The following is a 12,605-nucleotide window of genomic DNA, read 5'->3' on the forward strand; positions in this document are numbered from 1 at the left end:
GTATAGCATTGTAGTTGGTTGATTGACATGTTATACTCTGCAAACGCAATGAATAACATGGTGCATTGCGACCTATATAAACATTACCAGAATAAAATATTACTGGGCGGCACGGTGGTGCAGTGGGTAGCACTGTCGCCTCACAGCAAGGTTTGAATCCTAGTTTGCATGTCCACATGTGTCCGCGTGGGTTTCCTCCAGGCTGTCCAAAGACATGGACAGGTCTCTAAATTGCCCATGGGTATGATGGTGTGAGTGTGCCTTAGATAGATTGGTGGCCTGTCCAGTGTGTGTTCCTGCCAGGTTGGCAAATAGGTTATTATTCATTTAAAACTGTTATACAATGATGGCTATTTATATTTATACTCTTTTTTATTATGTGTAAAAGTACAAAGAACCAGGAATTCAAATTGCTTTGGTTTTCTGCTTTATTTACTGATGACATTCATTCCACAGTCACTCTGCTTCAGAATCAATAGAGCCTGGTGCACCTGAAGTGATCTCTTTTTTCATAACCTTTAACTACTTCTCTCCAAATGCTTTGGAGAATGCCTACTTGTATTTGTTGACTCTCTAATTGCTGCAGTATCCTCTATTGATTGGGAAGCGCAGACAAACTTATGACATCCTCCAAAGTGCACTCTGCAATTTAGATAGGTCATAAAAACTGGGCAGGCTGAGTAGTTGCTGTTGATGTAGAGAAATAATTAATAATGTAGGCCTGGACAGCATCCACATTTAATTTGGAATTATTAAGTTATTATTATCTTGTTTTAGATACCTATGTACATATTTTCAGTGCATTTAGGGTATTTTTTGCCACTCATCTCTCCCATGAATTTGCATAACTAGTTTTGTTTTTGTTCTTAAAAATTTGATGCTGTAGTTTCCAAAATTTAAACAGAAAGTTGTTTTCAGCTGCCTTTGAGTAGCACAGAACTATTCATTTCCCATTTAGTCAATACTGAATGTACATACATACAAGCAGACCGGGGTCAAATACGTATTTGTTTTGGATTCAAATACTTTTCTGTGCTCTGTTGAGCCTTCCAATATGACCAGAAGGCAGGGTTTGCACTTTTTGAGTATTTCATTGGTGTCAATACACCAGACAAGATCAGTAAAGCGTGGAAAAGTATTTGAATACAATACAAATACGTATTTGACCCAGGTCTGCATACAAGTCAGAATTTGCCTCAGTAATATTAAATCCAGGTCTTTCAGCTATTAATATCTAAGGTGAACTCTCAGTATGCAAGGATATGTACAGTTGGCAGTCAAAAATATGGACGTTCATATCTAGACACCGCAGTTCTGTGCATTTTTCAACATGCAGAATATGCTCTGTGTCAGTGTTAAGACGCATGTACCTCCTTAGCATGTAATACATACTTTATGATATCGGATAGAAATCTGCACACTGGAGAAAAATCACATTATCCTTCTAAGACCTGCCAATTCATTTTTGTCCCCCTGTAGGGGACACAAGTTTCTGGTCTTACACAGTAAAATGTGCAGTGTTAATTCAACTCTTGAAGGAGTACCATGGTGATTTTCACACTTTCTCGGTTTTATGTGCTATTTGCACAAGAGGCATTGAAGAAACACAATGAGCAAAGTATTAAATATGTCCGTTCTGTATTTTTGGATAAATATGCGTTTTAAATTCATCGTCCTATTTTCAACCGGTTGAGAAAGTTGTAATTTTGCTACGTCACGAATACAGTAACCACTCCCATTTCCACGCCTCGTAAAGAAATCTGACAGGACACACCGTCCTGCTGTTCAAACAATGCAAATATTTGACTAACGTTAGGTTCACTTAAATTAGAGTGCCTTTAGATTATTTCTGGTTATATTCATTTAGCTAGCTAGCTAACGTTAGCTAGCTAGGAGGTTTGCTTTCATAAGGCAATGTTATCGATAACGTTAGCTTGCTAGTTTGCTTTTATGAGGATGTTATAGTTGTGCTTTTATCTTAACTTGGCTAGCTAGATAGCAAAAATTATAATTGGATATAAGTCAACGTCCTTACCTTAGCTATCTATCGATACTTGATATACTACTAAGCTAGCTAGCTTGTGAAAATTCAGTTCATGGGGGTAGCTTGGTAACGGGCACGGTCTGTCAATCATAGCTAACTGACAGTTCTCATTACCACGCCCAGACGGTTCGGGTGAATTTTTATAGTGGGAAATTTAGGCTTAGAAACATACGTTTTAAAGTACATTGAAATGACTGAAGAATAAAAAAATTATGCACATTTGTTTTGTTGTTGCCTGAAGACAACTGGGAAGTGTCACGTTCAACCACCATACTCCTTTAACAGATTACAGTGGGTCCCCATATGTTGAATTAACACTGTTAGAGTTAAATTAACACTGGATATTTTACTGTGTAATCTCAAATATCATATATTCTACTATGCTGAAACCTACACTGCAAGTAAAAGTAAAAAATATTTTCGCTGCAACACGTTTTTGCTATCCAAGACACTTGTATCGTGTCAAAAAATTAAAATACTTATTTTCTGCAGGGTCTCAGGAGGTTGTATCCTCCCATTGCTAACCAATGGTAAAAACAAAACCCATATATCATTCAGTCGTTGACTAATTTCTGGACTCCCTTGAACAGTGTTTTCAGTAAATTGCTATGGCAACAGGTTTCCGCCCACGGTGACTAAAGGGGCCGTGGTCCAAATCCTGGGTGGAGCACTATTTTGCCCTTGAGCGCAGATTCACCCCATATCGCTCCTGTTAAGGCGCCCTGGATTAATGGATCGCAGGTTTATAAACCTGAATGAAATTGTCTTGAAAGAAAGTGTGCACTGTGTCGTGTTACAGTATGCAGTGTGGTACATATACAAGTGTTGCTTTGTAATTTACACTGCAGTGCATTTGTAGAAAAGTGCTTTACATACAAACCTCCTCAACATGCAAGAAATACAACAGTGCTTCAGTAATCATGAATCGTTTTCCAGAAATACTGCTGATGTGGTTTTAACTGAAAGTGATACCTCATGCATACACTGAGCCATTTGTCTTCCTGTTTCTACAATAGCTCAGCCCATGTGATATTTAAGACAGTCCAGAGCTCCCAGAACATTCTCAGTCTTCTGTACTCTTGGAGCATTTCGGTGCCAAAGGTTCTCAAATTGCGTGAAGTAGGGTGACCGCGATAACCGTCTCATAACCTTGGCTCCCTTCCAATCACACCTCGGTGCAAACCGGCTACATTATTTCTCCAAATGTGTCTGCTTATACTGCTTTCAGGAACAACTTCAAATCAGTCGTGCATTTCACATATGAAAATATTGGCTGAGCATTTTTATTTGAAGTGAAGAATGAATTTTTAATGTCAGAGCAAAATGAGCAGAATGCATGGTTTGAATTTGGTGGTAACACTTTACAATAAGGTCACATGAATTGGCATTGACGAATGTAATTAACTACTAACTACTGAAAAGTTTGTCTGTACAGCTTTGTTAATGTATTTGTACATTATTAATTCATGTTAACAACTGCATTAGTGAATGCCAATTCATTTTGGGATAAAAAAAAACAGTTCATATATTTGTTAATGGTTAACTAATTATAAATTTTGCTAATGTATAAATGATCATGTAACTGATACATTAGTTTATGTATTTGTTAACTGAATTTCATGCTTCATTATTGTATTTGTACACCATCATGTTAACAACTACATTAGTTAATGCCAATTCATGTGACCTTATTGTAAAGTTTCACGAATTTGGTTGCATGTTATACATTCAGTGTCACGTGTGTGCAGGTTGAAATGTTCCCTTTGTTCAGCAGATCTTTCATGTTTTGAATTGAGGTGAAGCAGGAATCCCGCATAATGCAAGAAGAATGAGCTACATGCTAAATAACCACGCTTAGCTACATTTTGTGTTTCTGGTGATGGGTTCAGTTTAACGATTCTTTCATAATCCCCATAATTGCACAGTTTAGTGTCTCGGTGCTCTATTCCCATGAAGAGCCTAATTACATGTTTACAGTTCTTATGTGAAGATGTATTTTAATGGCGTTGAAAATACTGAAGGTACAGGGAGATCAACTGAACCTGCTTATATTGGCATGGAAAAGTGAATTTTTTCTTCTTCTGTGGGATAAGATGGAGAAATCACCGTGTTACCACAATTGTGGGTGTGCGCAATGACCTCATTAGCTAACGACTGATTCGTTATGTCTGCATACGGGGAGATTACTGCATACTGTTAATGGAACAGAACTAAGAAACATAAATATTTATTCAAAGCAAAGAGCTTTTCGTGAAGTTTACTTTACGCTTGTTTTTATTATTCTTTGTCACACAGGAGCCATTAAAGGCAGATTAATGATATGGAACACAGTTTTATGTGTCTAGAATTGATTTGCGACTTACAGACAGTGTCTCCTATGGCCAGTCTCTTCACCATATTTAACTCTGACTGTCTCTTTGACTGAGTAGGGGTTTGCTCAGTGAGGACGTTTTACCCCTGCAGACTATTATCTTGAAAAAAAGGTTAAAGACCTTTTCTTTGTTTTGCTGTGCTTATATTTCACCCTACATGTACTGTCAATGAGCTCCTAAAAATAATGAATGCTAACTTAAAGAGTAACAAGGCAAACAAATGCACACATTTTATTTTTATTTTTGCATTCACGTTTTTTAATTTTTCCTTTTTATTTTTATCTCTCATAACTTGATCATGGAAACTATATTGTACGGCAAAAAGTACTTTAATCTGTTCAGCAGCCAGATGTGTTTTGTGTGTGGTTTGAGACATCTCACTAGCCTGTCACCTGGCAAAGATTTGAATTCAGTAATTACATTACATTACATTACAGGCATTTGGCAGACGCTCTTATCCAGAGCGACGTACAACAAAGTGTATAACCATAACCAGGAACAAGTATGACGAAACCCCTAGAGAGAAGTACCGGTCCAAGTACAGGGAACAACCGCATAGTTCAACCTGGACCCTGGTGGTTAAACTGATTAACACTAACAACGAGAACGGCAACAACGCAATCTATGGAAAAATAAAAATAAATAAAAATACAAGTAGTCGTTAAGACTGGCGCATCAACTAAGTCACCTATTAAACAGCTGCCTAGTTACAACCCTAAGTTTAGTCATTTACAGGGGGGGAAGGGATGGGGAGAGGTGCAGCCTGAAGAGGTGGGTCTTCAGTCGTCGTTTGAAATGGGTCACAGTCTCAGCTGTTCTGACCTCCACAGGGAGGTCATTCCACCATCGTGGGGCCAGAACAGAGAGGAGACGTGTTCTGGAAGTGCAGGTGCGAAGAGGGGGAAGTAATGCGCTTTCATGATAAGGAATGAAGAGGAGAACAACACTGGACCTGTCTCTGGTTGATCAACGTACCTGCGAATGTATCTCTTCAAATACTTTGCATGCAGTGACCTCCTTCGATTCAATCCTTCAATGTTTTTTTTATTGTTTTTCCTATATCCCCTAAATTCATTAACTTTACATTGCAAGTATTTCTCTTGGGGGAAAAAAAAACATCAAGGAAAATAACTGCTTTTTGCAGAGTAGTTAATTATTTTCTTTGATGTTAGAAAACATGGTAGCATACCTAGAAGCACAGGGCCTGGGTATCTATAAAATAAGGCCGAAGGCTCTAACAAGATAATGGAACTATAGTAAGGCTGATTTGTAACCAGCTCAGATAATCCCACTGTACCGTCTGATGGAATACATGCAATGCTGCAGTGCATTCAGGTGTGCTTAATTACTGAATGTGAGATGAACCGTTCATCTCCATGGCTTAGCACAGAGTGGAAAGCGTGCCGGTCTGAAAAGGTGAAGCGTTGCCTGAGGGTACAGACTGTGTCGAATCTGTCTAAATAAAAACGTCATTGTTCCTCTCAAACTGTTAAAAAATTTTAGCACAGGCTAAGATCACCATGAGGCGATTATGGACCGACTGAATATGTTTGTGCCTTTGTAGCCGTTGGGTACTGCGAGCCTGGGGAACACGAGGGAGGGCCTGGATCTCTTCGTTACGCTCCAAAGGGCCATTTTGTGGAGCTGTGATCCGAGATGCACGTCCCATCGCCCCAGAGAGGAATTTGATTTGCAAAGTGGAGCTTTAAAAGTCCTCAGAATGCCCATAACCCCGACTGACCCCATCTGACTCTAGGGACTGGCCTTGATGCTTGGGGGCAAGTAACCTTAGACAAATTCTGGGAGGCGCTCGAAATCCCGCCGTGACGTGGAATCTGCGCATCTCCAGAGCCAGAGCCGCGGCGATCGGCGGTTGACGGCAAAGCACCAGCAGGTCACGGGTCATGTGACCACATGATTTTTTTTCCAGTGTCTGCACGGCTTGTTTGCACCGTAAACACAGAGCACCTGTCAGGGGAATGCGGGTTGCCAACGAGACTCGTCCAGAGGTATTTATTGCAGTTGCAGGCCTCTTTTTTTGCCCTCCTTTGCTCTCTCTCTCTCTCTCTCTCTCTCTCTCTCTCTCGCCATCTGCTTGTGCAGCTGAGTGTGGCTGGGTCAGATCGTTCAGTCTCATGCGAAGCTGATAAGGATACTCTGTACTTAGTTTTTATTTATCCCCCCCACCCCCCTTGTCTGACCCCCTCAGCTGTCACTGTTGTGTCTGGAGCGCTGCGTTGAACTCGCAGTGGAACGGGACACTTGGAAAAACGTCAAATTTGCCGGTCCTCTCAGTAATGCCGAAATGCAAGAGGGAGGACCACACCCCGGATTCCGCCCGTGGTAAACAATAGCTATGAGGAAAGTTCTGAGCGCTGCATTCAGCAGAGTTCATCCGGACTTCTCGCTGTGAAGTTTGACTCCTCTTGTTTACAACTGTGACACCACCCAGACTTCTGTAGAAGAAGAAGAAGAAAAAAAAAGTCAAGTATGAAGGCTAAGGGGAAGAAGCTATTCAAATAATGTCATGCACAAATAGTTAAGCAAAATATGTGGAGTAAGTGCAATTTTGTAGGATTAGGGGCACAGTTTTGCAATTTTGGTACCGCAGGGGGATATTTTTATACATTAACGATTTACCATATCTTGAATATTTCACAGCTTTTGCTACACCATTGTTGCTACTTAATATCCTACAACTACATTCCTAAACCCAGTCTGGTGTAATTAGGGCCTCATCTAAAGATGTATGACAGTAATGTTCCATTGTACTCTGTCTAAAAAAAGTGCAATTCACAACTTTACGATGCAAATTATTTGAGGTGTGATTGTAGTGATATATTGAGGGTGTTTATCTCTCTATTTTGCTCTCTATCTCCCTCTATTAAGAAAGGTGACATTGTTTCTGAAGAGCAGTTTTCATGTTCTGGATTAAGGCTAACATATTTTCAATTTAACATTGCAATGGTACCACATTTGTAACATATAATTACCCCTATAACCCGAACAACGCAAATTGTATGAGCAATTACAATTTAAGAAACAGGACATCTGCTACACCTAACACCCATCTTTCTAATGGATGCAACTAATTGAGATTCCCAGTGATAATTTACCACTCAGTGCTGCATTTGACTGTATTTTGTGCACAGTTACGTTTAAATCTAAACTAACAAACTTCTTCAGAGACTATGTATTTCTCTGTATTACCTTACAACAGAAAATAGTTGTTCCTCTATAAACATTTTGAAATAATCTATTGCGACTGTCTCTGACACAGATTCTTCGCTTTTCATAATTGGTATTAAGTGCTTGTATCACTGTCTGATGTCTGCTCTGTAAATTGTACCTGATTTATATAGCTCTATAGCTAATTTAACTAGCTTTCCTTTATGGTTTAACTGGTGATAGTACTACTAGTACTGCTGGCTAGTGCAAAAGGTTAAATCTACACAGAGGTCTTCCTGTGTATGGATTTATTCTAGAAGTGAAATCATATCCATTTTCCCCTTAAAAAGTAAATAAAGCAGATTTGGCCAAGAGAGAAGGCCATCACATCCCTGGGGCACATGCTTTGAGGTGCAAAGCATGACACTGACACTCTAGAGCATTAGGCTCCAGTGACACACCAGGAGAAATTCACCCTGAAAACCACACACATGCACATTTGCACATGCATTTACACACACAGTCAGCCGGTCTAGGGGTCATTATTTGATGCTGGGGGGCTTGTACCTTTTTAATCCGGGCTGGGGGTAGAGGGGCAACAGAATTCAGAAGGGGCGTGAAACCACCACCTTTTTGTTTGCGCAGTGCTTATCAGATTCGCGCTTCAGGCTTTGTTGACACTAGTCATCTTCATAAAGACGCCATTGTGATGGCTCTCTCTCAGGAACACCGGCTGGCACTAGACGAGAGAGCTGCATAAACAGTGAAACAGAATATGCTCCTGCTGAGAGCCAGCGCACAGAAGGGGTGGGAAGACCGAGCTACTCCGTCCCTCAGAAAGAAGCTTAGCGAGCCCTGCTGAGGAGCATAACCTGTTGGGTTGCTGCTATGCGGTTGGTAGAAATGTGGGTAGATTCTCAATATTGAGAACCTAAGGGTGTCAGATCAAAGTAATGATTTGCGCATTTGCCTCAAGGCTGCAAGGGCTCTTCTCAAACTCGCTAAATTAGACCCTTTTTTTCTTGAAGGAATTGATTGTTTCATTTTGTGCTGTGTGCTTTTTCCTCTGCTATCGATTGCTCTCGGAGGCCTGAAGGGAAAAAACGCTCAGCAAAAAAAAAGCAATTTGAGCAACAGGTTGTGCTTAAAACGCACACAGCATCGGGCACAACTGAGGATTTGCAACAGAAGTGATTGCATGTGCAATAGCAGGTTGTGTAATCAGTCAACTTTGAAATGGTTTGACTGGGTTTTCTCAAGCACCCTCATAAAGAGATGAAATAAGTGGTTGGCCATTTGGAGCAGTTGCTTGCAGTGTAGATTAATTTTATGACTTTGCATTTAACTAGTGAGCCTGAATCAGGTGTGCAGTACGTCTCTGCCTAGATCTATGAGGAACAATTAGTCGGTCACCCTGAGGTTGCTAGTTTTCAGGTAGGCAGTGCAGAAATGAAGACTGTCGAGAGGCAACTGAAAAAGTTTGAGAGAGATAAAGGGAGGGAGGGAGGGAGGAAGAGAGAGGACAGAAAGTGAGAGAAGCTCTCTGCCCCCAAGCTGCATGTGGATGCTGTCTCCCTGCAACATTCCAAACTCTCGTTTTTTTCCACAGCGATCCATGCCAAAAGGCGCTCCCGCAAAAGAAATCTTAGGATGTTTGGCTGGAACGGGGGCTAGTAATTCCACGTCCTCTTTATTCAGCTTCCAATAAAAACAAGCAGGCACTGATGCTGAAACATTCCAGAGTGGTTACTAGATATTTGAACATACGTGTGTGTGTGTATATATATATGTATATATATACTCACACACACACACACACACACACACACACACACACATATGTACAAGCAGACACGCTTTTAAGTTTTGCATTCAAGATCTGCATTTTCTCTAAATATTTATTTATATTTTATTATCTTATTTTCATTTGTGCTTTGCAGAAAATATAGTTGTTCTTTTTTTAAACATAATTTAATTATTGTCTACCAACAGGGGGCGATACTTACCAAGATCCAGATTCACAATCAACAGTGCTGTGGGAGGCTTGGTGACAGTGAGGACCTTGTTTTTATATTCCATTGAAATCAGCTTATGTTTAGAAATCAGCTTATATCAGAACAAACAAACCAACAACAACAAAAAAGAAGAATAAAGAATAAAGAACACAATAATAAATCTTTAACCCTTTAATCTTTGTAAAACACTGTTTTTAGTGGTGCATATTCATATTATAGTTCAAAGCTGGAAATAAATAATGAAGAGAGTAATGCTAATGCAATATATTATCATTCCTAGAATGCATCACTCTTTTCATCATAAATATAAATGTGCATACAACAACCCATTATCCCTTTACATACATTTCTAACTTCACATTAGGTGCATATAATAGGTGGCTGCTGCTTAGAGTCTGTACATGCCTGCCTTTCCTCATGTTTGACTGCTCCAAAGGTTCAGCAGGAGCACAATTAACTGCTCAAAATGATCAGCGGTTTCAGCAGCTAATTTATTTACTTATTTATTCTTATAAAAAGTAAACTGAGGATACTTAAAAACGAAGATTTAAAATGGAAAAAGGAATATGGCGCCGGTCAAAAATCTAATGGCGCAAAAATAAAATTTGATTAAGCTAAATACTGCTGTAGACGATACAAGACAGGAATAATTTAAATTCACATTTAACAGATACATCTCAGGGTTGTTTACACGTGAGCACTGTCTATTGGCCTATAAGGCGATTCTGTTCTGAGGCCCCACCCCCACAGCACACAATGAATAGAAGTGTGGATGAAAAATGGCATGTTATTTTACAGTTGGCAATTGTCTTATACATGTGCAGCATGTATGTGTGTACTGTATGTACAGACAGGTGACAAATTAAAGGGAAAACCTGAACAAATGAGCGGAGAAACATAACGAAGGCAGATGCTTCCATATAGTTGTATGGCATGATTCAGTTAAGCATTTAACATCCTATCATTCTCTGTGGCATGTTGAAAAATTCTGAGCAGGCCCAGTTCACCTCGATTTTGGATTAAGAGGGTAAGAGGAAAATTGAAGATGAAGTGACTTTGAAAGAGGCTTCATTATTGGGGCATGGATGGCAGGAGCTTCAGTCACAAAAACTTCTCAACTGCCTAGTGTTTCAATAGGAACAGTGACTAAAGTGACATCTGCATTTAGATCTATGAGAAAGACATCGGTAAATAGGGTCGGAAATTGTGGTCGAAAATGCACATTTGATGACTGTGATGCTTGTGCATTAATGTGATATGTAAGGACGTGATCAGACTAAAAGTCCATCAACAACCACATAGAGAGGGATATTTATAATAAGTTTGCAGTACATACACTCCTCACTACAAAGACAATGCACATTTCAGTGGTGCAAAAACCACCGTTGCTGGTCAACAGAGATGTTGAAAAAAGTGATATGGTCAGATGAGTCATCCTTCGTGACATTTTCGACAAGTGGGCGAGTGCATGTGTGGCGTAGCCCGAGAGAACGGTACAGGCCCTAACACAGATATAGGGGTCCGGTGAGGGGGAATCTATGCCAAGGCGCATTGAAGCTGTTCTGGTGGCACGTGGTAGCCCAACAGCTTACTAAGACACTTTATGTTGGTTGTTCCTTTAATTTGTCACCCATCTGTATGTATGTATGAGGTGTCTGTGTGTACAAACGTATGTATGCACAGTATGTATTTAGCCCTTGTGTTTTTATTTATTACATTTTTTTGTTAAATGAATTCAGCTTTGTTCAATACGGGTTGAACTTCTCTTACTCCTACCCTGATCTCTGTTAGCTTGATAGTAAGTGAGTCAGCCACTCCCTGTCACCCCTAATGGGGCAGCAGTGTAGTATAATGGCTAAGGAGCTGGTCTTATAACCTAAAGGTCACAGTACCCTTGAGCAAGGTACTTAACCTACATTGCCTCAGTATATATACAGCTGTATAAATGCAATGTAAAAAAAAAAAAAAGTTGTGTAAGTCGCTCTGGATAAGAGCATCTGCTAAATGCCTGTAATGTAAATATAATTTGCTGTCCCCCGTCCCCCTGTTCTCCTCTGGCTCGAGCTCGCCGCTATCTGTCACCGCGTCGCCCACCGTGTCCCCGGCAACCCTTCGCAACACGCAAATATGTCCTTGATATGGCTGGCACGTCGCGAGCAGATGTCCGTGAGCGGGAGATAAATCGGAGAGCAAGGAGACGTCAGGCCGCTGACAGCTGGGGCTACGGTTTCACCAGATGTCCGCGGTGTTAGCCTTCGGTGGACGTGAGCTGGCCGCACTTTAAAATGCACAGTAAATATTTTCGCAGCGCGGGGCTCGCATGAGGCGCGAACTAGAATTTCGGCCCGGCCCGATCCGCGTACAGAAAAGCAATTCTGGACGCGCTGATTTACGGGAGCTCGTAAGCTCCCTTAATGCGGGGTGAGGCGCCGTCACGCATAACTGGGGCGCTGCCTCCCGTCCAATGACCTCACATCTGGAGCCCAAACGCGTGGTGTTAATTGAGGTCCTCCGCGGTACTTCGCTGCGTCCCACCATTGTACTGATTTTGACATTCGTTTATTTTGAATTATGGCAGTCGAATGGATGTAGCTGGGATTCAGCAAGAGGAGGCAGGCTGTACGGTTATGTAACACATATTCAAAGTCTTCCCCTCTTGTTTCCCTCCTGTGTGCCTTTGGCAGAAGTCCAGGTGTCAGAAAGTCCTGCTGTGTGTTTCTTCCACCCATGAACTGATTTCACTAATTAGTTCTGACTCCTGGCTGAAGAACTGTGCTAATTAGCAAATCCAGGAGGATTGTATAATTTAAAAAATACTGGAGAGGACGTTTATGAACCTGGATTTTACACCTCTGGCTGTTGGAGGGCGGTCGGTGAAAGGGCTGTCGACGGTACAGGGGAGGGCCCCCCCTCTCCATGGGAGCACCCTTGCCTGGGCCGAGCGCAGGGGGGTCAGCCGGAGCGGCTAGCCTGCCCACCGCTACGCCGGGCCGCAGCCTCTCCGCA

The sequence above is a fragment of the Anguilla rostrata genome, chromosome 4 (genome assembly GCF_018555375.3).
Source record: "Anguilla rostrata isolate EN2019 chromosome 4, ASM1855537v3, whole genome shotgun sequence".
Lineage (NCBI taxonomy): Eukaryota > Metazoa > Chordata > Actinopteri > Anguilliformes > Anguillidae > Anguilla > Anguilla rostrata.